The sequence below is a fragment of the Haliotis rubra genome, unplaced genomic scaffold (genome assembly GCF_003918875.1).
Source record: "Haliotis rubra isolate DU_JTF1 unplaced genomic scaffold, ASM391887v1 Scf48, whole genome shotgun sequence".
In the NCBI taxonomy this organism is placed as follows: Eukaryota; Metazoa; Mollusca; class Gastropoda; order Lepetellida; family Haliotidae; genus Haliotis; species Haliotis rubra.
This window is the reverse complement of record NW_025767168.1, coordinates 2860991-2884678: the sequence shown is the minus strand read 5'-3', so window position 1 is coordinate 2884678 and position 23688 is coordinate 2860991. Positions and strand designations below refer to the sequence as shown.

General features: G+C 44.3%; 1 long non-coding RNA gene across 1 annotated transcript; it reads left to right on the top strand.

Annotated features, from left to right (window-relative positions):
* The first annotated feature begins 1 nt into the window (after window position 1).
* On the top strand, window positions 2–15610 carry LOC124291028. Its single transcript, XR_006902124.1, has 3 exons — window positions 2–195; window positions 809–810; window positions 15601–15610. It is a non-coding gene; the product is annotated as an uncharacterized LOC124291028 (long non-coding RNA).
* Window positions 15611–23688: the final 8078 nt, after the last annotated feature.

The window sequence follows — 23688 nt, the reverse complement described above, 5'->3', positions numbered from 1 at the left end:
GGAGCCATGAAAAACATTTTGATGGTTACTCATGTATCAAGTGCATAAGGTTAGATTAAAGTGACCGTTTGCCTAAAGAGGGGTTACCAAATTATTATTTATCCAGTTTTATATGGATACAATTTCAGGTTATGAATCTACATTTAAGGAAAGTTGTGAATTTTTGTGATCCTTAGCAAAGTGTGAGTAGGATATGTTCCTAGCATTTTATCTTTGAACGAACCATGGAGCCTCTCTTTACATGATTTTGTACACTGTACAGTCAAACACTGATGTGTTGCACTTTCTTGTGTCCAAAGTACGCTTGTGTCGAAGAAAAAGCTTGACCCCTGTTTAACCCTTATTTACTTATCATTTACGTAACACTGTATAACTCGAAGTATTAACGGAGGACCTTCAGTTCCGACACGATGTTGTTTCACTGTATATATTGGTTGTGCAGCCACGAATGTGTGAACGTGACAGATACATACAGGCGTAGGTGGATAAATAGCCAGTGGTGTTTTCCTCGACAACGACGACCGTCAGCAGCACCACAGCGGCAAGAACTGGAACATTTATAATTTATCAATGTCATTGACACACTGTATCCGGAAATGTCATCACAAACGATATTGATGAACCTGTAATATAGTTTTAAAGATTTTAAACAGTCACACAGTAACTACAGCGTTATGTGAGCAGCCTCTCTGATGAAGTAATAACATAACAAAAATATGTAATGCAAGATTTATGGATGTCAACTTCTTTATTATGAACAACACGACGTTTCGGAGCGTACCCTTGCTAATTCATACACCCCGAACAGTCGTGTTATGCACAATAAAGAAGTTGACATCCATAAATCTTGCTTTTCTTATGCATTCCACTTCTAAATGCCCTTCAAAGATTTAATAACATGACGTTAAGAACTCGGGTTTTTCGTGCCGTGTCAGCTGGGGGAAATCATTGGAAGGGAATTAACTAAGAAGGGAGTACAGCTTGCGCTATACATGTGCTCCCTCCCACATTTTATGAAGATGATATCAATGAGGAAATTCAGTAAATTCTCAGTAACCCTGAGGTTAGAGTTAGTTTCATATCTGTCCAGGACATACGTCATCTCCAGTTTTAGGCGTCTACAGTCGATAAGAATGAGTAGGGGTTGGGTTTTCGAGTCGGGTGCCCTCCACGACCCTCTACCTCGCCTTCACCTCCACCGCGTCCTGACCCTCCACCTCGCCTTGACCTCCACCTCGCCCTGACCCTCTACATCATCCTGACCCTCTACATTATCCTGACCCTTTACCGCGTCCTGACCCTCAACATCGACTCAACCCTCCACCTCGTCATGACCCTGCACCTCGCCTTACTCTCCACCTCGACACAACCCTCTACCTCGTCCTGACCCACCACAAACGTCCTGACCTTCACCTCGTCCTGACCCTCAACCTCGTCCCGACCCTCCACCCCGTCTAACTCACCATCTAGTCGTCACTCTCCACCTTGTCCTGACCCTCGACCTGGTCCTGACCCTTCACCTTGTCCCGACCCTCCACCTCGTCGTCACCCTCCACCCCATCCTGACCCTCTATGTCGTGCTGACCCTCAACCTCGTCCTGACCCTCTATGTCGTGTGACCCTGACCCGTCCTGACCCCTATCTCGTCCTCACCCTTCACCTTGTCTCGTCCTGACCCTCTATGTCGTGTCCTGACCCTCTACCTCGTCCTGAACCTCTACCTCGTCCTTACCCCCCACCTCGTCCTAACCCTCCACCATGTCCTTGACCTCCTTCCAACTCGTCCCCTCGTCCAACCTCGTCCTTACCCCCCACCTCGTCCTGACCCTCCTCCTTGTCCTTGACCCTCCACCTCGTCCTGACCCTCTACCCTCCTCGTCCTGACCCTCCTCCTTCTCCTGACCCTCCACCTCGTCCTGACCCTCCACCTTGCACTGACCGTCTACCTCGTCCTGACCTCCACCTCGTCCTGACCTCCACCTTGTCCTGACCTCCACCTTGTCCTGACCCACCACCTCGCCCTGACCCTCCACCTCGCCCTGACCCTCTACCTCGTCCAGTAGTATACACAATGGGGCTACGGGACCAGGTCCTCCCCAAGGGCTCAATTTTTACATAAAATTTTACATACATTTTTTACATGAAATTGAGCCTTTGGAAGTCCCTGATCCCGTAGCCCCATTGTATATATTAGTACTGAGTCGCATGCAAAATGTGATGAAAATCGGTCGAATAGGTTCTGAAATATGTGACTTTTAAGTGAGCATGGGGTCGGTCATGAAAAAAAGCTCGGGTCGCCTCAGGGATGGTTGCTCCTCCGAGCGCTGTGGGCGGACAAGTCGATGGCTTGGCTATGGTGAGCTCCCGCTGTACCTCGTCTCACTTGGCCAGCAGCTGTGACACGGCTCCCATGAACTCGTGTCCGGGATTGACTTGCAATATGGTAGGCTATGTCAAGCGACTGCATTTGTATATGCTTTCAAAGGCTTTGACGACTTCGTTCGAATCTTTTGTTGTCAACGATTCGGTTTCCTTGTAGCAACTGGTAACATCTACGACGGTCAGGGCGTACTTGTAGGTTTTACACCTCACCCTGTCGTGAGGGAGAAACAGGAGGTCGGCTTGGTAGACGCGATTCGGCGTTGAAATGTCGAAGCGCCGGCAGGAGGACTTGCCAGATGGCTTGTTTTTTAAGCCAAGCTTTGGCTTTCTTCCGAGACTCAAGCGGCTTTGGCGAATTTCGGGATGGCGTCCGTGCCTTTCCAGTACCATCGCGGGCTGTAATAAATTTTCTCCATGATATATGTATGCATGTGTGCGTAAGCGTTCAATTATTCGATATGCGTTTGTGCCCATACGCGTAAGTGGTGACTCTGTCGATGGCGATCCATCATTTCGTGTCCAAGGGAGACAGCGAGGTCTTGTTGATTCTCAGTCCGTATATCCTGTGTCCGTCGCTTCTCAGCATGTTCATTTGGTGTTTGAACGTTTTATTCTTGAACAGGGCTTCCTTGAATCTGGCGTGCTTGATGTGTTTTTTCACCACGTGTTTTTTCACGCCTTTTGCCTTTCAGATTTCATCGTCGTCGGCTTTCTTGATGGAATACATCTTGGGTCTCAAGCCGACGTACTCAGCGATCGGCGTGCCCGCGCATTCGTCCTTCATCTTGCCGAGCACTTTTTTGTTGACTTGGCTGTGCATAGGGTGATCTTTAGGGTAGTCGCTGGTGTCGTACAGTTACATGTGTTTCTTCATGTCCTCGTACACGTTCTCGGTGCGAATTTCCATCAGCAGGGAATCTGTGTCCGTGTACACCACTTCGCACCTGTCGCTGTACTGCTTTTTCAGCTCGTTGTAGTAGAAATCGTACATCAAGTGTTTGGATAAGTCGAGGATGCTCATCCCCAAGTAAACGGGCTGGTTGAATTTGATGTGGCTTTTGTTCATGTGCAGCGCTGCCAAGTCTTCGTCGTCGAAAAGCTTGCTTCGGTGGAACGACGGGCTGGCTATGAGTTTCCTGAGTTTTTCTTCCTCGATGGATCTGACTAATTTCACGTTAACGCGTTCTCTCAAATTCTCCATCGTCTTGCCCGACACACCGAGTTGTTCATGAGCTTGTACAATTTTTTAGAAGTCGCTCATTGCTGTTTTTTACAGATTCGTGTTCAACCGAATGTAAGGTTCCATCCATGGACTTTGATCGAACTGGAGCACCCTGTGTATTTTCGTGAGTTTCATTCCCAGCGACATAGCTCTTTTGTGATTCGTGCAGTTCTGGGGATAGTCAAAGTCCACTTCGAGCACGTAGCCTTTGTTCGAATCTGGCGCGATGCTATTCAAGTCAATCATCTCGGGCGAGGAGACTCATTCGAATCCCCCGGTGGGGAGATACTGACTCATGGCCCAGCCATACAGGTTGTTGGCGTCGAGATAGAGTATGTGTTTGGTCGGTTTGATGGGGTCATGAGCGGGAACGTACTTGTTGTTGGATTTGGCGTATCGTTTGGAGGTCATAGAAATCCCGCCTTGCAAGCCTTTTTCCACGAACAGGTGCATGTCGTAATCCGTCAGTAGTTTCATCTCCATTCCGGTCTTTTTCAACAAGGCATCCCAAGAGAGACCGGGGGAGGAGAAATACCACACGAGGTCCAGGTCGTACTGTTTTGAGCACGTTTATCTTGAACACGTCAGCCAGCAGCAGCACGTCCGTTTTCAAGTACAGGTCGTGGTAATCACCCAAATTCTTGCAGCCCAGTTTGTCCCACACGTTTATCACGTGCGCGTAATCGTCTTGAGAGATATTGGAATCGGTCAAGTTGCTGTAAAATTGGTCGATGGGAGGTAATCGCGTCTCATCGAACTTAGACATGGAGAAATACATCTCGTTCTCGTTAGATGGTCTGAGATTTATCGATAGCGTTCAGTTCCTGCTGTCATCTCTAGACAGTTTGGTGAACACCAATGACACGGCCGTCCATGTACTCGTAGGGGAAGATGCCTTTCCTCAGCAGCAGTGGTCGAGTCTCGGCATTGGTGAATAGATTGGTGATGTCGAAGTCCTCCGTGTTGTTGGCGTTGGAACGAGATGTAATTTTCCATGTTGTTGGTGATGCACGTTATGTTGCGTGGACTTTCGCGATGGCCTGCATGATCAGGTGAGAATCGTAACCGCGAAGATTGTGAAACACGACGGGGATTTTGATGGTCTTGGGATTGATTTTGAGCTTCAAGTTGCATGCGTTGTGAGCGGCACCTCTGTACCTCTATAGTTTCGAACATCGGTTTTTGCTTGAGTTATGCTAGAATTTTGCTTGAATTTTGCTAGAATTTTGCTTAAAAGCTATATATGACTTTATACACCACGGGTTGGTCGGTTTTCAACAAGAGTTTGGTGTGTTTCGTTTCGGCTAGCTGTTTCTTCACTTGTTTTGTTCTTGCTTGGTCAGGATCACGTCGTTTTCTCGCAACGAGTCCCTGTCCTTGCAAACGCTGTGCTTTATGTGCCGGCCCGAGAAGGGCATCTCCTTTTTGACGCTGCAGTCGTCCAGGATGAACGTCGGGTCCGTTTGATTCTCCTTTCAGTTTGTAAAGTCGGGTAAGCACGCAACCAGTCCTGCAGACGAATTCCAGGATCGATTTTGTGCACGTCCGGGTCCGTTATCACCACGGAATCTTCCGTGTACATCTTGTTCACCCATCTTGTAAATTTAACTTGCCAGCCGGATTTTGCGTAATGCTTATCCAGGTACCTACTGAGTGTCTGTCGTCAGGTGAAACCCAGGTCTTTGATGACGTCGTTGACTTCAGGCGAGTGTCGCTTGATGGCCGGTAGTTTTCTTATCTCGTCCCACTGCTGGTAAGCTCGCATGCCTTGGCTGAACAGTTGGTTGGGCACACCCTCAACGGTCACTTCAACTTTTGTGATCTCGGGATTCCAAGTGAGTTCGCTGTCTCTTTCGAAACGGCTCGTATTCCACCACGGGAATGATCAAGATGCCTTTCATCGATCAAGCCGGCACGTTCAGGTTGATGTTCCACAACGCTCTTGTCCTTGACGATGGTACGGTGCCGCAACACAGGTCGTACAGGATGGACAGCTTTTTAAGTACTGGGTGCAAATCTGCCGGGCCAGATTCGTGTTCGTGACCATGTCGAACTCCAGTGAGATGTTGTCGACAACGTAGCTGGCCTCGGTGCCGCCCAGCGTTAAAATAACTTTGCCGTAGTTGTTGAACGTGAGTTCATATTCCAGCCTGTGGACCAGCGCCGCCTGGTAAAATGGCATGTGCCCTTTGAGCAACTCGATGTCAAGCGGTATGTAAAACCGATTCCCGTACGCCTCGGTGACGGCGTTTTCTCCTGCTGTTATATTGCCGAGATTGTCTTGTGTGAAACCGTACCCCACACGGATTTCTCTCGATACGTAGTTATTCTGACTAATTCCTTGATACGCTATGTCATCGTGTTCTTCCGAGGTTCTCCAGAGGTTTTGTGTAACAGTAAAACATGTCGCTGTCGTCGATGCTCAGCACCTCGTTCACGCTGATTTTGATGGGGATTTTCTTGACGATGGCACGACCCAGGTTGTTCACGATCGTGCGTTTGTCATTACGTCGAACCATAGGGTCGCGGCTATCGGAAGTTCAAAATAGACAACGAAGGGACAATGCGATTGACAGCTTATCCTGAGGTCGATCTCATGAACAAACACACGAGAAAAACGCTCGTCCTGTCGACGCTAGCCAGTCGCTGTGGTGGTAACGAACTAAACCTGTGAGATTACGGCAGCGCATGACCACAACAACTTCCGACGAAGGTCGTCCAAGATCTGCAAAACCTAAGGACCAAACTCGATGGTGCCGGCGCTGCCAATCTGAGAGAAAAGCCCCAGTGCACCAAAGAAGCGTCAGACGAAATTAAACAACATTGGTCATGTACTCAAACGAACCCTTGCCCGGTTTCTAATTTCCTCTTAGGTAACTTCAGGGTCTAGACAAAGCCTTGAAAAAACGTGCGTGGAGAACTCGTGAACAACATGGGTAAACCGAACAAAATCTATGAGCACATTGCTTGCGAGAAAAGAAAACTCAGGATCGTGGACGACGACGAAGCCATGAAAAACTTCATCGAGAAAAGATTGTGCGACCTGGAGACGGACCAGATTGGAAGCCGCCTCCTCCAACAGGGAAGCCCTCTGATCACAAATCAGCCGCGTGCACGAAACCATCGACCGAGTCTTGAACGACGACACCACGTTGGCCGACAGGATACGAATTCTGTTCCGGGAACAAGGAATCACAATCGCCAGCATTCTCACGGCTTTGGGGTTCATCATATCGACACCACCAAGCCCACCAATCATCAGAGACGACGTCAGAGACTGGATAAAAAAACATCTGAAATCTCTCGGCGAAGCCCTGGTTAAACTCCCCGGCAAAGCCACCGAAGCGCTGCCTGACATCTTGGGCAGCATCGTTTCCTGGTTGTTAGGCTTTTTGTCAAAAACGGTCACGTGGTTCGGTCAAAATCTGTGGGCTTTCGTCGTCACTGTGGCGGGTCTGGTGTACGTCACGGCTAAGGAATTTTTAACCAAATGAGGCACAGTCCAACCGCGATCCCGCTGACAACCAGGGCCGTTTTGCGAACGACGTGCCACTGATTGTTTGCCTGCACGTGCGGGGGCAGCGGCTGCAGTTGTTGTTGGCATGGTGGTGCTGCTTCTACTTCTGGTGTCAGTGTCATGATGCCCGTTATGTACTGCAACACGACTCGACTCGCATTATTGACGTCCTGGTTCAAGCCCAACTTTTGAGCAGCAGTCGCGATGATGGTTTCATTGTTGTAGCCCACCACTCTGTTCACCCTCAGTCGCATGTCGCTCGGAGCCATGTACAGTTCCATGCCGAACAGGTAGTCGACTTTCGACCGGGCGTATTCCAGCGCGTTTTGATAGCTTTCGATGGCACTTGGTAGATCGACCGGTCTAGCAATGGCGTAAGCCGTCCCTTCACGACCCATGATGCTGGAACGCGTTTGCGTCTGCGCGCCCAGCACGGCCCACACGTACGTTCGAATCGAATCGTTCAATCTGATGACACCGGCACGAGTAAACCCTTTCAAAGTGTCCAGCATTAACATTTTCCAATCGTCCGCGGGTCCCTGCCTAAACCTCCAAACGCGGTAATCGTTGCTGTCATTGAAAGCCATGTAATCGTCGTTCCACTCGTTCGTCTTGACGTAATGACTTGTAACCCCAATCTTTCACTAGCTGTTTGCTGGCTTCCACGAGAGACATGTTGTGAACGATGGGTAGTTCAAGAAGCCGTGACCGAAAACCCTTAATTTTTAAACACATCGAAGAACCGAACTATGAAATGTAAACCATCCTTTGCATCGACCACAATACTTGGTTGTGAGAGATAGCACTTATATTATCACTTTTAGCATAAAACACTCCCGGTTTGTACATTTTTTAATTGTTAAATTTTAGTATACATATCTACTTTTCAATATGTACGTGACGCTTCCAGGAATCACGAGCCATCGACAACATGTCTGGTCAGCTCGAAGTCGCGCTCTGCGATATCACCTACTACCCGCGATCAACAGCAAAAACAACAGGCTGTTTATCAATAACGCCTGCAACCAAATAATGGACGGCTATTACAGCATGTGCTCGCTCAACGAAGAAATCTTCAAACCCGTGGGAGCCGAAATTGAAAATGAACGACTCGAACGGCACGGTCATGTTAGCCAACAACGGAAAAAACGACTTGAGACTCAGTCGGCCGTTGGCTAAAACGCTCGGGTTTACGTCAAGCAACATACCACCGGAAACCACCATGACAGGCACGAAATTACCTGATCTTGTTCCGTATCACGAACTGTGCATTCATCTCGATCAGCTGAGCATGACAGACAACATGCTAATAGCCGTGCCGGAGAAAACGGAAAAGTACAACGACGGCAGAACCGAATCGTTTTCATTGCAGCATTACAAGAAATTAATCCGAGGCAACATCACGGAATTGAAAATATCGGTTTTAGACGTTAAACACGATCCTGTAAGTATAGGATATTTCAGCGTGGCGCTGCACTTATGTCAATGACAGAGTCTCATGGTCCAGGAACACGCATTAGAAAATGCGCCAACATAGCGATCTCCGACCTCGGGGACACGTGCGCATTTGACAAACCCAGAGTTGACAGCAAACTGTACGCCTTGCAACTGAAAAACAGCATTTACAAACGTATCGAACTGCCGCCCTCTACTGCCGCTGGTGGTGGTGGTGGCAACGACCTAGGCGATTTCGTCGATACCAAAGGAGCAGTCAACAACACGCGATACGACTTGATCTGCAACGACCAGGACGAATAGACGGTAACCCCAGCGTTCCGGGGCAGGCTGTTCCACCTGGACGACGTCGAGACCACGGCTGTCTCCAGAAACACACAGTACACTCTAATCTTGAACGATGACAAAAAAAATTATATTAGTGCCATTGCAAATCGACTGGAATCTCAACATCATGCTGGACTCTCCCCACGTTTTCACGGACAACAAAGATCACTACCTGACGAAAGTCGTGAACAACGGAACGCTTCTCGTGGCTTACGTCCCTATGCAAAGACGCAGCGTGATCGTCAGCACGTTGAGGCAAAGAGTAGCCCACATGCTGTCGAGCAAACCCGGGACGCAAAACGTGGGATTGCAGATTGTGTCAGAATTCGACAGAGTGGTAGACGTCCTGGAAAATCTGCCAGCAAAATCCACTCTGTACATTCAAGTCTACCTCGGCGAACCGCCATCGGCGCATGACGTCATCGAAATCGTGAAAGGGATCAAACTCCGCTGGGCCAAACAACAACAATACCAAGTTTGCTCCGTTTTCGTGCGGGTGAACGTTAACGCCTACACCAGTCTGCAGGGAGTCACCGTGACCAGGAAGAGACGATATCGCTCACCAAAATTTCCTACTCGACAACATACATCTCATGGGTTTAAAGTGCACGTCCGAGGAATTATCTAATAACCAATTGAAAACCATTTCGTAATTTTGTATAAAACAACCGATGAACAACCATCATCCCAACGTAACACTAGCCAATCTCGGGGACAGGCGGGGATTCGATCTGCCCACCGAGGAAAACACCTTGTACCTCCTGCACTTAAAAGACAACGTATACGAGCGGGTGTCACTAGCAGACTTCAAACAGCCAGACTGGTTGATCAACATGACCCTCACCTCACCCCACATATCTTTTAAAAACAATTGTTACGTCTCCAAAATTACAAACAACGGGATCCTTCTCACGTCTTTCACTCCAGAGTTTGATGTACAAGTTTTACGAATATCAGGTCACACGGGCAACATGTTAGCTTCAAACGACATGGTTTCATATTTACAGTTTGATGTACCCGATTACCAAGAGGATTTTTTTCCATTCAAATTTGACTATCAAATCACACACCACGCTCGTGGTAGATGTCTTTCTCGCTGACGCTTGTGGGTCAGAACGAACACTTTTGACTGGGTTGATAATACGCTGGTTCAGAAGACACAATCACCAATGGTGTCGTATCGTCATAAGACCGGGATTGACACCCTTAATAAGCCTCGATGGAGTGCGTGTTATAGAAAAAAAATCGATTCATGTCTCGAATTATTATGTATACGATAATCTAAACCTTATCAGCCTCAAATACATCGATCGGATATTAAAGGAAAGCCAATTAAATATTATTTTATAAAAATATATATATATACACACACAGGATGGGACTGTACCCAGTCGTGGATGAAGTAGCAAAAGCATTGGAAACGGTAGACGGGGTTCGTTTGTGACAGATATGTGACATCAAACAACAACTAGAACGTGAACGCGATACGCGGTCGGCTTTACAGAAAAAATATTACAGGGCCGTCAATTCCGTGGACGGTGTTGACAGCACTCTGGTTTCAGTCAGCATGGGATTAGGTGTAGCAGGTATCGGGTTATTATCCACCATCGTGGCTGCACCCGTGGTGCTAAGCATCGAAATAACAGCCGGAGTGGTAGGGTTGATGGGATTGACCCTTAAGTTCATATCTCGCAGACTGCAACGTAAAGCATTGAAACACGACGAAATTAGAATTCTAGCTGAAGCACGATAGACGATCATATTTCCACCGCGCTCACCGACTCTAAAATCTCCGAGGAAGAGTTTCGGTTGGTGCTATCAGAAATCGCAAAATATCACAGATTGAAACAAGAGATTCGGACCAAGTCTCGTAAAAACGCTGTCATCAGCGAAGACGAGAAAAAACATTTCACAGAACAAGGAAAGCAACAGGTCCGACAAGCCTTCCTTACGAAAACCAAACAAATTAGTATCGGAGATTCATGATAAATTGCTTCGCGGACATCAACATCACAGCCGAGTAGACAGTCCGAGGCTAGGTGACCATCCTTGATGATGTTAACGGTGTGAATATATGAGTAAACACAGTTCACTCAATTTTAACAATGTCTCAGTGAGATGATGTACATAAGTATCAAACAGCTTCATTTGCAATGGGGGATTCCATTCACATATGGGTACATTGTGTGAAGCCCATGTCTGGTATTGCTGGAATATTTGCTAAAAGCGGCTCACTCACCTAACAGTCGTGGTGGTTGTAACAATAGGTAAAGATAGAAAGGTTAAAATAGAAAGATAGAAAGGTTTAAAAAAAAAGTAGCCACAATTCCCCTAGGGTGAAGTAGAAAGATGAAGGCTGTGCAACTTCTCCCTAGGGGACTCATGTGTCGGCTACCTTTCTCTCACCACGAGAGTGCCCCAATTCAGCTGAGCGCAGCTGATGTGATCCTGATTCCTTGCTACCACCAACGAAACACACAAAAGTTGCAAGGAACCCACTGAGGCAACGGTGGGATACAAACACACAATGCATATAGTTTGGCATGAAATGCATGTGGACCCGGTTTTTGTAAATATCTCTTCATCCAATGACCCAATCGATCTCAAACTGTGCAAGTGGATGTTTTGTGAGACAACCTAATCACATTGTAAATAACCGATTTTATGCATTTGTATTAAAGAATCTGTCTAGGTAACTGTCAACAAAATAAACAGCAGAACGCAGACTGCTGGCAGAGGGAGGTAGCCAATGACCTGTAACAGCGGCAGTGTTGGGTCATAAAGGTCAACGTTCGTCAATGTAGGTCAGCTATGCACGTGGCAGGTATGAAGAGGTGTCACAGGTCGTGAATAGGGTAAGGTGGGTGCCAACTGTTAACCATCATACGGAGTTTGTTTCTCTGAGTTGTTCAACATTAACCACAAAACCCATTAGTGAGAATTATTCTGTAGGTTAGAATATTTAAATTTGTAATGTTGATGTCATATTTTGTTTATGCAATACCTAAGTGGAAATGCATTTAAAGAACACAGAAAGTATATTTACACTAAACCATTAATCGGACCACCTATGGTTAGAACTCAACAACTGTTAAAGCCCCGTTCCCTCGGACACAAGCACACACAATCATGCACACTCATTAAAGAAAGGTAGAATGAAGACAAAAGTGTTATGTTTTGATGTCGTTCACTTTCCAAATTAAGCAATGCATTTCTAATAGCTTTAAGCATATAGATAGTTATTATTTATATTTTCATGATAATTTTATGTGAAATGAGTGTTTCATGTTACACTATAAGTCGTTGGAATTAGTCAGTGCTGTCATTGTTAAAACAAGTTATATTTCTTTGAGCATATCTGGCTGGATACTATTATTACCTGTAAATATAATAACAGAATTAAACTTCATCAAGTTCACTCCATTCTGCCACAGAGGAGTCATCAGTGTCCAGACGAATGACAACTGGATTAACTGTTTGCTCCTTCAAGCCATCTTTGAGCCAGTACTCTTTCTCCACCTTCTTGACATGTTCAACACATGCATGCCAGCGTGCAATGTCAATGTCACATATAGCAGTGTTGACAATGTGCTTGACATCATTCAACTTGAATGATTGATTTTTCCGGGCCACTGTACTTTTAAGGCCTCCCCAGATAAGTTCGATTGGGTTGAGCTTACAATGGGACGGTGGTAATCTCAAGGCCGTGTTGGCGTAGCATGTTGTCAATGTTATATGTGGGTGGAAGTTTGTTAGGTTTAATCAAAGAGTACAACTGTGGTTTAGTGGCCTTAATTGAAAATTGTATATTGTTATTTGGTTAGCCATTGCTGCTTATCTGACTTGTCCATGACCAAAATACTTTTATACGGCAGAGCTGGCAACAATTGTTCCTCAACATACTGTGTGAAAACCGTTGAGTTCATCTCTGTATGATAGTCCCTACCATCTGTGCTCTCTGACCGAAATACCAGATCACACCCAGATAGGATTCCACGGTGGGAACCAGCATGAAGAACGATTAAACGTTCACCTTTGCCTGTTGGTATTTTCCTACCATCACTGGGATCAGTGGGTAGCCACTGTCTGGCAGCAGTATGGTTTGCATTGACCCAGGTCTCATCCAGATATATAGGTTCAAACCCATCCTCTCTTGCCTGCTTAATGTCTCTCAGATAGTTACACCTTATTTTCACAATATCAGATCTCTCACACATTACAAGTTTCTGGTTTGCTACCTTCTTGTACTTGTATCCAAATTTGAGCAGTAGTTTGCTTAGCATAAACCTAGAAACATTAATGTCGTGATCCTCTGCAAGGATGTGTTTTAACTTTCTTGTGGACAGGTGTTCATTGGCGAATGACATCTCTGATGACCCTGATGTCAAAAGAATCTAACTTTGGATGCCTACCTTTTTGTACAAGGTTTTGTTTATTGGTTGTTGGTTTATTTTTCACAATTTTTAGCACGATGTTCTTTTTCATGCCAAGAGCAAAAGTTTACGTTTCATGTAATCTGACACCTTATAAATCGGTTTGCTCCGTTTGCTCTCTTTTTAAAAAAAATGCAACACATTTCTAATTAAACGTTAAGCATCATCTGAATACGCTTTCATGATGACAGCTAGAAGTAGTCAATGTGAATGATCCAAAGGGTTTATCACTGTGCAGTGCACGGGTAACTATCATGAACTGCACGTGCCTTTACCTTTATGACCCAACACTGCCGTTGTTACAGGTCATTGGCTCCCTCCCTCTGCCAGCAGTCTGCGTTCTGCTGTTTATTTTGTTGACAGTTACCTAGACAGATTCTTTAATACAAATGCATAAAATCGGTTATTTACAATGTGATTAGGTTGTCTCACAAAACATCCACTTGCACAATTTGAGATCGATTGGGTCATTGGATGAAGAGATATTTACAAAAACCGGGTCCACATGCATTTCATGCCAAACTATAGCTGCGCAACTACACATCCTAAGTCCGCACCTCAACCGATTGCGCTACCAGGGACTTGATAGTTACATTTCGGTTTAACAGGTCTATCCTGAGATTGCTTCATCTTCCTAAACTGGGCTCCGTCTATAGGAACGCAAAGGATGTCTTGAACCCGTTTTATAAGCTGAGCGCACCAGACTTCTAGAAACAGTTTATCACAAATTCTACTTCCGGTTCATAGTTTGGTGGCATTTTACCTCCAATGAAATACAAACACGATACTCCCAGGGAGTTTTAAACACGCTGAACACGACAAACAGGTTAATGGACGCTGAATTTAGAAACCACAATCTATTATTGAATTGCATGTCTAAGCTGAGCTCCGTCTATAATAACACAAATAAGTCAGTTCACATCCGCCTTCTCGCCTCGAAAATGTTAGAAGGCTTTTCACCTCAAATAAATGTCTAATAAAATACAAAAACGATGCTGGTTTGTAGTCTAAACACTGCTGAACACGATAAATGTATCGATGGACGCTGAAAAATAATTTAGAAGCCACAGTCCATAATTTTAGAATCGACATTCATCAGCATAGAAGGTGCATCAGCTATTTATAGTTCAAAACCCTCCCGTTGTCATAGAAATTTTTATATTGTTTTTAAAAAACAACAACATTTCACCCTACCAACCCCATGCTCACTTAAAAGTCAAATATTTCAGAAACTATTCGACCGATTTTCATCAAATGTTGCATGCAACTCAGTAGTAGTGTACACAAAGGGGCTACGGGATTAGGGACTTCCCAAGGGCTCAATTATTTTTAAAAATTGAGCCCTTGGGAGGGACCTGGTCCCGTAGCCCCATTGTGTATACTACTCGTCCTTTCCCTCCACCTCGTCCTGACCTCCACCTTGTCCTGACCTCCACCTTGTCCTGACTTCCACCTCGTCCTGACCATCCACCTTGTCTTGACCCTCTACGTCGTCCTGACCCTCCACCTCGTCCCGACCCTATACCCGTAGGCAGTAGTAGTTCGAGTAGCAGTGTAAATACAGATGTTGTATCACGATAAAGGTGGTCTAGCGCCTTACATCCTCTGTATTTGCGTCTGACTACAGCACGGTAGTTTCCCATGATGAGTTGGTTGTGTATATCGGTAGTAACAAGAAACTGTATGCCAATGTTCCCAGTCCTCTGCACTCTGCCTACAACAAGCTCTACTGTGTCAGCTTTTTCTTTCTAAATATCGCATTGCCCACACTTCTATTGTAAGTCATTCTGGCGATTTCAATGCCATCCATAGAGTCCGGACTTGCACTGGGACACCCATTGTTGCACCAATAATTGCCATTGAGCGGGACTTACTGCCACCTTTTGAATGTATCAATATCAAGCTTGCATTTTTCCAAATACACCCTTGTGACGGTACGGCCATTGCCTCTATGTACCCTGTAGTAGTGTACAGCAACCTACATGTAATATATCTTCAATAATATTTTGTATGATAACTAATAACTAATAACTATTGACTATTCCAAACCCTCTTTGCACCACCAGTAATACACACACGATATGCCCCCCGTTCCATAAATTAGTCATGCTGAGCAAACAAGTCTCTCTTTAGACAATGTGCGACCTGGTAAACTGTGTGTCATCAGACCGAACAGCGTTGGTCCTTCATTTGTACCCGAAATTGAATAGTCTTCACAAATGAAATTGATGCACCTGTGATATATTTTTAAAGATTTTAAACAGTCACCCAGTAACTACAGCATTATGTGACCTGCAGCTCCGATGAAGTACTAGCATGACGTCAAGACATCGAGTTTTCCGTGCCGTGTGAGGTGGGGAAATCAATGGAAAGGAATTTACTGTATGATTGTAATTGGGCTGTGTATTGGCAAATAAACTGTATTGCAATATATACGCATTGCGATATATTGGGAACTTATGTGTTTGACCGTGAGTGACACTAATTGTGCATGTCAATCTTATTTTCTACATTATAAGTCCCTAAACACAAATGTTATGGTTCTGATAACCCAACCCTCAACTTCGACCCAACCCTCCACCTAGACCCAACCCTCCACCTAGAACCAACCCTTCACCTAGACCCAACCCTCCACCTAGACCCAACCCTTCACCTAGACCCAACCCTCCACCTCGACCCAACCCTCCACCTCGACCCAACCCTCCACCTCGACCCCAACCCTCCACCTCGACCCAACCCTTCACCTTGGACCCAAGCCCTTCAACCTAGACCCAACCCCTTCACCTTGACCCAACCCTTCACCTCGACCCAGCCCTCCACCTAGACCCAACCCTCCACCTCGACCCAACCCTCCACCTAGACCCAAGCCCTCCACCTCGACCCAACCCTCAGCCTAGACCCAACCCTTCACCTTGACCCAGCCCTCCACCTAGACCCAACCCTCCACCTCGACCCAAGCCCTCAACCTAGACCCAACCCTTCACCTTGACCCAGCCCTTCACCTCGACCCAACCTCCACCTCGGCCCAACCCTTCACCTAGACCCAACCCTTCACCTAGACCCAACCCTTCACCTTGACCCAGCCCTTCACCTCGTCCTGACCCCTCTACTTCCCCATCACTCTAAGACTCATCTTCACCGTCACCCTCGTTTCAGGGACACTAATTGTGCATGTCAATCTTATTTTCTACATTATAAGTCCCTAAACACAAATGTTATGGTTCTGATAACCCAACCCTCAACTTCGACCCAACCCTCCACCTAGACCCAACCCTCCACCTAGAACCAACCCTTCACCTAGACCCAACCCTCCACCTAGACCCAACCCTTCACCTAGACCCAACCCTCAACCTCGAGACCAACCCTCCACCACCTGAGACCCAACCCTTCCACCTAGACCCAACCCTCCACCTAGACCCAACCCCCAACCTAGACCAACCCTTCACCTTTGACCCAACCCTCCACCTAGACCCAATCCTCCACCTAGACCCAACCCTCCTAGACCTTGACCCAACCCTTCACCTAGACCCAACCCTCCACCTAGACCCAACCCTCCACCTCACCTCGACCCAACCCTTCACCTTGACCCAACCCTCCACCTCGACCCAACCCTTCACCTTGACCCAACCCTTCACCTAGACCCAACCTTCACCTCGACCCAACCCTCCACCTAGACCCAACCCTCCACCTAGACCCAACCCTTCACCTCGTCCTGACCCTCTACTTCCCCATCACTCTCAGACTCATCTTCACCGTCACCCTCGTTTCAGGATTGAACAATATCAATATACCTATCACACTTATTGGAAGTTATGTAGTTGTACATAAATAACAGGATTGTCACATAAATCCATAAGTAATATCTTAAGTACAACTATCGTACCTCACATAAGTTGCATCATGTATTTTCTCGATTTATGTGGTACATATGTTGTTGTGAGCATGCTGTCTGTTCATACCGGGTCGCCATCAGACGATTTGTCCCTGTAGTCCTCCCATGTCAACGTGCCGGGTGTGATCGCTTCCTGTGCACTGTATTGGCGAGACAAACGTAGAACTTGGATGTGCATTTCATATCTCCATGGTCCTCTCCATCTCCATCATCGTGTTGAATGTGCATGCCTACAGCTTGTTCAGCTTGACCTGAGCTACTTTACATATGCATGACCCGGGAGGTCAAATGGCACAAACGGCAGATCGAGCTACCTTCATTAAATAGGGAGCAGAGAATGTTATTAATGTTGCTGATCGCTGCCTAAAAGCCCGAATCGGAAACATTAAACCGTATGTAGCTTTTTTAAGGTTAAAGAAAGTTATGACAATGCTGACGATTTCTCGACACTGAGATGTCAAACGGCGACCTTGTCTCGGCTGTTCAGACATGTTGACAATCAACTGACAAAGGTCCACCCCTTCACAATAATAGACCCAACCAGTTGTGATACGGTCACGCAATGCATTAGTATTCACTTGATCAGGTCAATCTGAGCAAGCTGTTGTTATGCGGTTGGTGCATTCTGAATTAGTATGTAAACATATGAGGACAGGAGCCGCATAAAAACATGATGTGCATTTGAGGCCAAGTTTCTTTGATATAGCAGTCTGGTGTTAGAATATGGACATCATGCATTCACAATTGTTTGTTAAGACTGTGTGTGCTTCTGTCAGTGACTGTATACTTGAGACTAATTTCCAAACACTCGTCGGGGAATGTATTTCTGTGTACACATGGGGTTCTTTTAAACGAGACGGGCCTTACAGAACGTTTTGTTCAACGCACGAGTGGCTGAGTTGCATTGATCAGTATTCATTTATATTCTAGTCTGATTCAGCTTTAACCTTACAACCCCCTTGCCTCATTGTACCCACGATCATGGCGCTTTATGGGGGCATTGTGAAGGCGGGCGGTGGGGTTGCCTTGTGGTTAAACGCCCTCTCTCAATAACGGGATGCATGCAAATGGCTCACAAAAGTGTCGAAAATAAATCAAGTTGTATATGAGTGAAACCATTATTTTGCCAAGGTTACCTAATGGGCTGCTTAAAACCGAATTCAACAAGACTTGAAAGCTTTCATAACAAGGTAAAAGGTACACTCTTAGAAAATCCTACCATTGAAAAGTCCGTTATAACAAAGGATAATCACCTAAGCCGATAAAACACGCTCCTAGAAAGCAGTTATAGCCCTTATGACCAACTTGGAAGTAACATTGTAAATGTGTTCTTGCTAGGTGGACTAATCCCCAGCAAGTACAGTGCAGGATGAATCATACTGAAGTTACAAACATTGAACAAACTGGGTGAAAGGAAACTTTAGGAACGCAGGATACACATGAATAAAAATGCCATGAAGTGACAAATGCTTTCAAATCCTCTGAAAATTCAATCATAAAGTGTTCAATAAATGATGAAACTCAGTGAAAATTGACGAATTCTTTACAAAACTTTACACCCAAACCGAGCTGTTCACATGCACACTATTTGCACATGCTTTTGAGCAATTTGATGCATAATCCTCATGCACTTCATCTGCATAAGGTTTGCAGTCCACACACACCCACACACACCCAACACAAACATAAACACACGCGAACGCAACAAATAGTGAGTGCTTGAAGTGAGTCTAAACACTTGATGGGCAGTATTTGAAGAATAAATAAGCATGTTTCCAAACTTTAAATCGACAATATCTTCATAAGTTGTATTTGTTTAAAGGCAGGAACGTACTAGTAAACTATCCCCAAATTTACTTATTAACATTCAATCATTCTGGAGTATAAATTTCTAATAATGATGCTGTAATTATTTAACATGAGACTGGAAATTCTGGAAATAATAGGACCGTCGGTGGTAATGGACATTGCACTCTTATTTCTACGCATGGAATATTTTCTATGTATTGAGATATGTTATGCAGAGAGATATTCTAAGCCCCAAATAATGACAAATAAAATTAATGTAATAATAAATTGTATTCATTCGAAGTGAATGGATAAGATTATACTTTGTTCTATACATGTACATGTCAAGTTTAAATTAATCACGGGCATTTCCTCAAAACTGGCGACAGGACATTAGACCAAATCATTTATCTAAAAAGAATGCATTAGCTTAACAATTTGCAGAAAAAGATATTTTTGACCAATATCAATGCATTACTAGTAAGATAAACGGCAAAGTAAGGTCTAGTTACCGGCGACAGTAACGAACATGTCAAATTGACCGATTACCTTAGCTGTATCAAATATACTTTTGGGGTTATTGGACTGTTTATGCATGATGACCGTTGGCCAGGTTGGTACCATTTTCCAACCATACTGATAATAATATTTGCTAATTAAGTTTAAGAGAGGCATGGCGGCGACAGGATATGCACCCAATTATTAAGAATAACTGTAAAGCGTTCGCGCGTCACGCCGAAGGCCCGGGTTCGATTCATCACATGGGTACATGGTGAGAAGCCCATTTCTGTGTCCTCCGCCGTGATATTACTGGAATATTGCTACAAGCGGCGTTAAACCAAACATTGTTACTCATTGTGAAGGCGTCTGTCTCACAATCCTCAAACTATACACATGGAAAAAGGTAATGGCAACACCCTTGATTCTTAACCCCTATATAACCATTTAGTTTCATGTCATACGTGTATTTGTTTGTATGATTAAAATTATTTTGATATACGATCAAAGATGAGCATCACTTGCAATATTTGTACCCGTCATTAAGTAAATGTCAAGTTTCAGTAAAATGTTCTCACAGCTCGATAACTGCAAATATAAGACCCCTCAACTAACAACTGCTCAAAGATAGATGGCAAGTTATTTGTGTGTGGAATGCTGGCATGTCATTGTGAGCAGTTGCAGGCTATCAGCCGATTGGCCACAACACATCAACAATCTAATGACGTGGAGGGCCGTCACTACAAGTAACAACTCCTAGGGAAGATAGAGGAATCACAAAGGTTCATCAGTTTATGCCAAGTGGAGTGTAACAACCAGTATTTTCAACATCGTGGTTTGCACACACACGCAGTGTTTGGTGCGTGACACACAGTACTCTTGCCATACGACTGTGGTCTGGATACAATTTTATATTCACACTGTTTGGACGTTACAGTGCAGAAACTAGTCCACTGCTGATACATTATTAACATATATAATACATAAAGATAATTAACGCATTAATTCGGCAGTCCAGATTTAGAATAGCAGATCCGGGCACGCATTCCACTTTATGATTTTTAAAAACAAATGCATAATTAAATACTAGTCTAACACGGATACACGATACTAATTTCGAGAGGACCAGTCAGTGTTTTATTCCCTTAATGAAAACAGGATAATAAGTACCATCTTTATATGATTTTCCTGGGGTTTTCTTGGGGTTTATACCTATTTCACAACAGTGTAAATATAATGTCTTTCAGTGGCATTTAGAAGTTGTACATTGATGTCCAAGATATTTTTATGGATTAAACTTCTTTTTTAATTTCTCACGACGTTTCGAGACCATTCCAGGTCCCTTCATCAGGTGAACTGATATAAAAATATAGGTGTAAATATAGACATCATAACGTGATGATGGTGGTCCAGCGCCTTACCTCTTCTGTATTTGGGTCCGACTACAGCACGGTAGTTTCCCATGGTGAAACGGTTGGTTGTGTATCTCCGTAGTGACAACAACCGTTATACCAATGTTCCTAATACTCTGCACTCTGCCTTCAACCAGAGCTGAGTCACCTCCGCATATTTGTTCTGTTTAAATATAGCCCATTAACAGGCGATGAATATCGTTTGCGAAATATATATTGTGAAATATCTCCCCGACATATTAGTGTCTAAAATACCTTAAACGAGATGGCTATATCACGACCCTACAGCCAACTGTATCTGGCTAAAGGCAGTTCCAGTTTATAACGGGATTCGCTATTGAGAGACTCTTGCTATTGAACATGTTAGTGGATGTTGTAAACATTATAAGATTGAGGTACAAGTTCTTTTCAGTTTCATGTAAGTTTCCATGAAAACTGCACTTCACAAATACAACCTGTTCCTGTGGGGGTTTATTTATGAATCAGTGATTAAGAAAAACGAATATTTTTGTGACAATGATATTCTTGCAAACTGATGAATATATATTGCCAATATATTCTTGGTAATCTGGACTTGCCACATATTCTAGACTTGCATTGACTTTCTTGGATATATTTGTTTCAGGGTCTGTATGACAGTCAGGGACCTTTTGTGCAAAAACGTTTTCGTAGTTGCACAGATTTGCACAAGTTTCTAACATAATAATTAATAGTTTAAATGGTTTAAATCTGGTTTGGCTTTTTAGGTAAGAACCCATTATTGAACCACATAATCTTATCTGCTAAGAGATATATTTACACTTGCTCTTTGACAAAAACAATTCCAAAAGTTGATAATTACTTAAGGATATTGAAAGACATTTTTACCACTGAATCATTCATCTCCAGAAGAAATAATAATGTTGAAAGCTTTTTAGTCAAATGGTTTCCTCTCATCCCTGAATTTAACCCTGAATGGATATTAAACAAAAAACATATCACTAATATAGACATTCAATGTACTTAGTGTACTATATCGCTTTTGATCCCACTAGCTTGTATGTGCACATATTCCTCTATATGCTTGTACTCATGTTTTTGTACTCATCACATTGGGAACAAAAAAATAAATAAATACAATGTAAATAAAAAAAATTAATAGTTTAAATGATAATTACTAAAAAATATAAATAACAGACTGGCGTCCATAGACTGTCCTTTTATCTAGACTTGCCTCTTTAAAGGATAGAATTACTGTACATCCGGCTTAGCGTTTAGTACAGCCGTGAGAAAGGCTAGTCGTTGCTGTGTGACGGACCACCACTCGTTGTCATTGCTTACACAAGTGTTTTTAAAGCCTGGTGACTCAACATTTGTCCTGGTTACACTTCCACTGTCCCAAACAGTGAAGGACAAGAGAAGACTGCCAACTAGTGATCAGTTGAATGTTTTCATCGCGAGACGCCACTGCTTCATATTTTGCTGGTGTCGAGACAACGTAACCCAAAACAAATCATTTTCAACACTATGAGCAAGTGGTAGGATTTTTAATATATATTATTCACAAATCATTGATTCAACAGAGAACTATGATGTGGGGTCTAATTTGGTTTAAATATCTAAGCTTATTGTAAGCATGAATCCTAGGTTTCAGTATGTCATTTCATCTTGTGGATCCCATACCTGCTATTGACAGGTGTACTTGTCAATGACTCGCTCCATGATTTGCAAAATGGTTGATTAATGCCATGAAAACCATTTTGATGGTTACTCATGTATCAAGTGCATGAAGTTAGAAAAAAGTGTCTGTTTGCCAAAAGAGGGGTTACCATATTATTATTTATCCAGTTATAAATGGATACAATTTCAATTTATAAATCTACGTTTAAGTAAAGTTGTGAATTTTTGTGATTCTTATCAAAGTGTGAGTAGTATATATGTGGTTATTATGATCTAATGTATTAAAAAAAAAATATGTCATGCTTCTGAGAACCAATCCTGCAGAATGTGTGACAGTGATAATATCGAAGATGAATATCACGTTCTTCTCATCTGTCCACAGGATGAAGATCTGAGGAGCCGTTATGTCGATGTATATGTCCTGTCCCACAATTTACAAATTCTGTACACTAATGTCAACCGAAAAGGTCCAGCTTCTACAAAGTTTTGCTACGTTTAAACACCAAATACTGTATAACCGTAAACATGCTCGTACCACCCACCCATTATAAGCGTTTAACTTGTACTAATAACCCGTGAAGATCCGGTTATCATTTGTCTTCAGAAGCCCGTGCTTGTTGTAAGAGGCCATAGCCGGATCCAGGGTGTGTGTGTGCGTGCGTGCGTGCGTGCGTGCGTGCGTGCGTGCGTGCGTGCACCCCCCACCGACCGGGTTATCAAATGACCATTGAAACTCTCGTGGACTGAGTGTGCATCCCTACTTTCTTTCTCCCCCCCCCCCCCCTCTCCTATCCGTCCCTGGAGGCGATTAACGGGAACAGGTGGTGGTCAGGCTCGCCACATGTCATCTATCCCCCACATGGGTACAATGTGTGAAGCCCATTTCTGGTGTCCCCCGCCGTGATGTTGCTGGAATATTGCTAAAAGCGGCGTAAAACCAAACTCAGTCAGTCAGTCATCGTATCCCAATTGCGTAGATCGATGCTCATGCTTTTGATCACTGGATTGTCTGGTCCAGACTCCAGATTATTTACACACCGCCACAAAGGTAATTTTTCGTGTCAGCTCGATATTGTCACGAAATCATAACGAGAATCCATAAA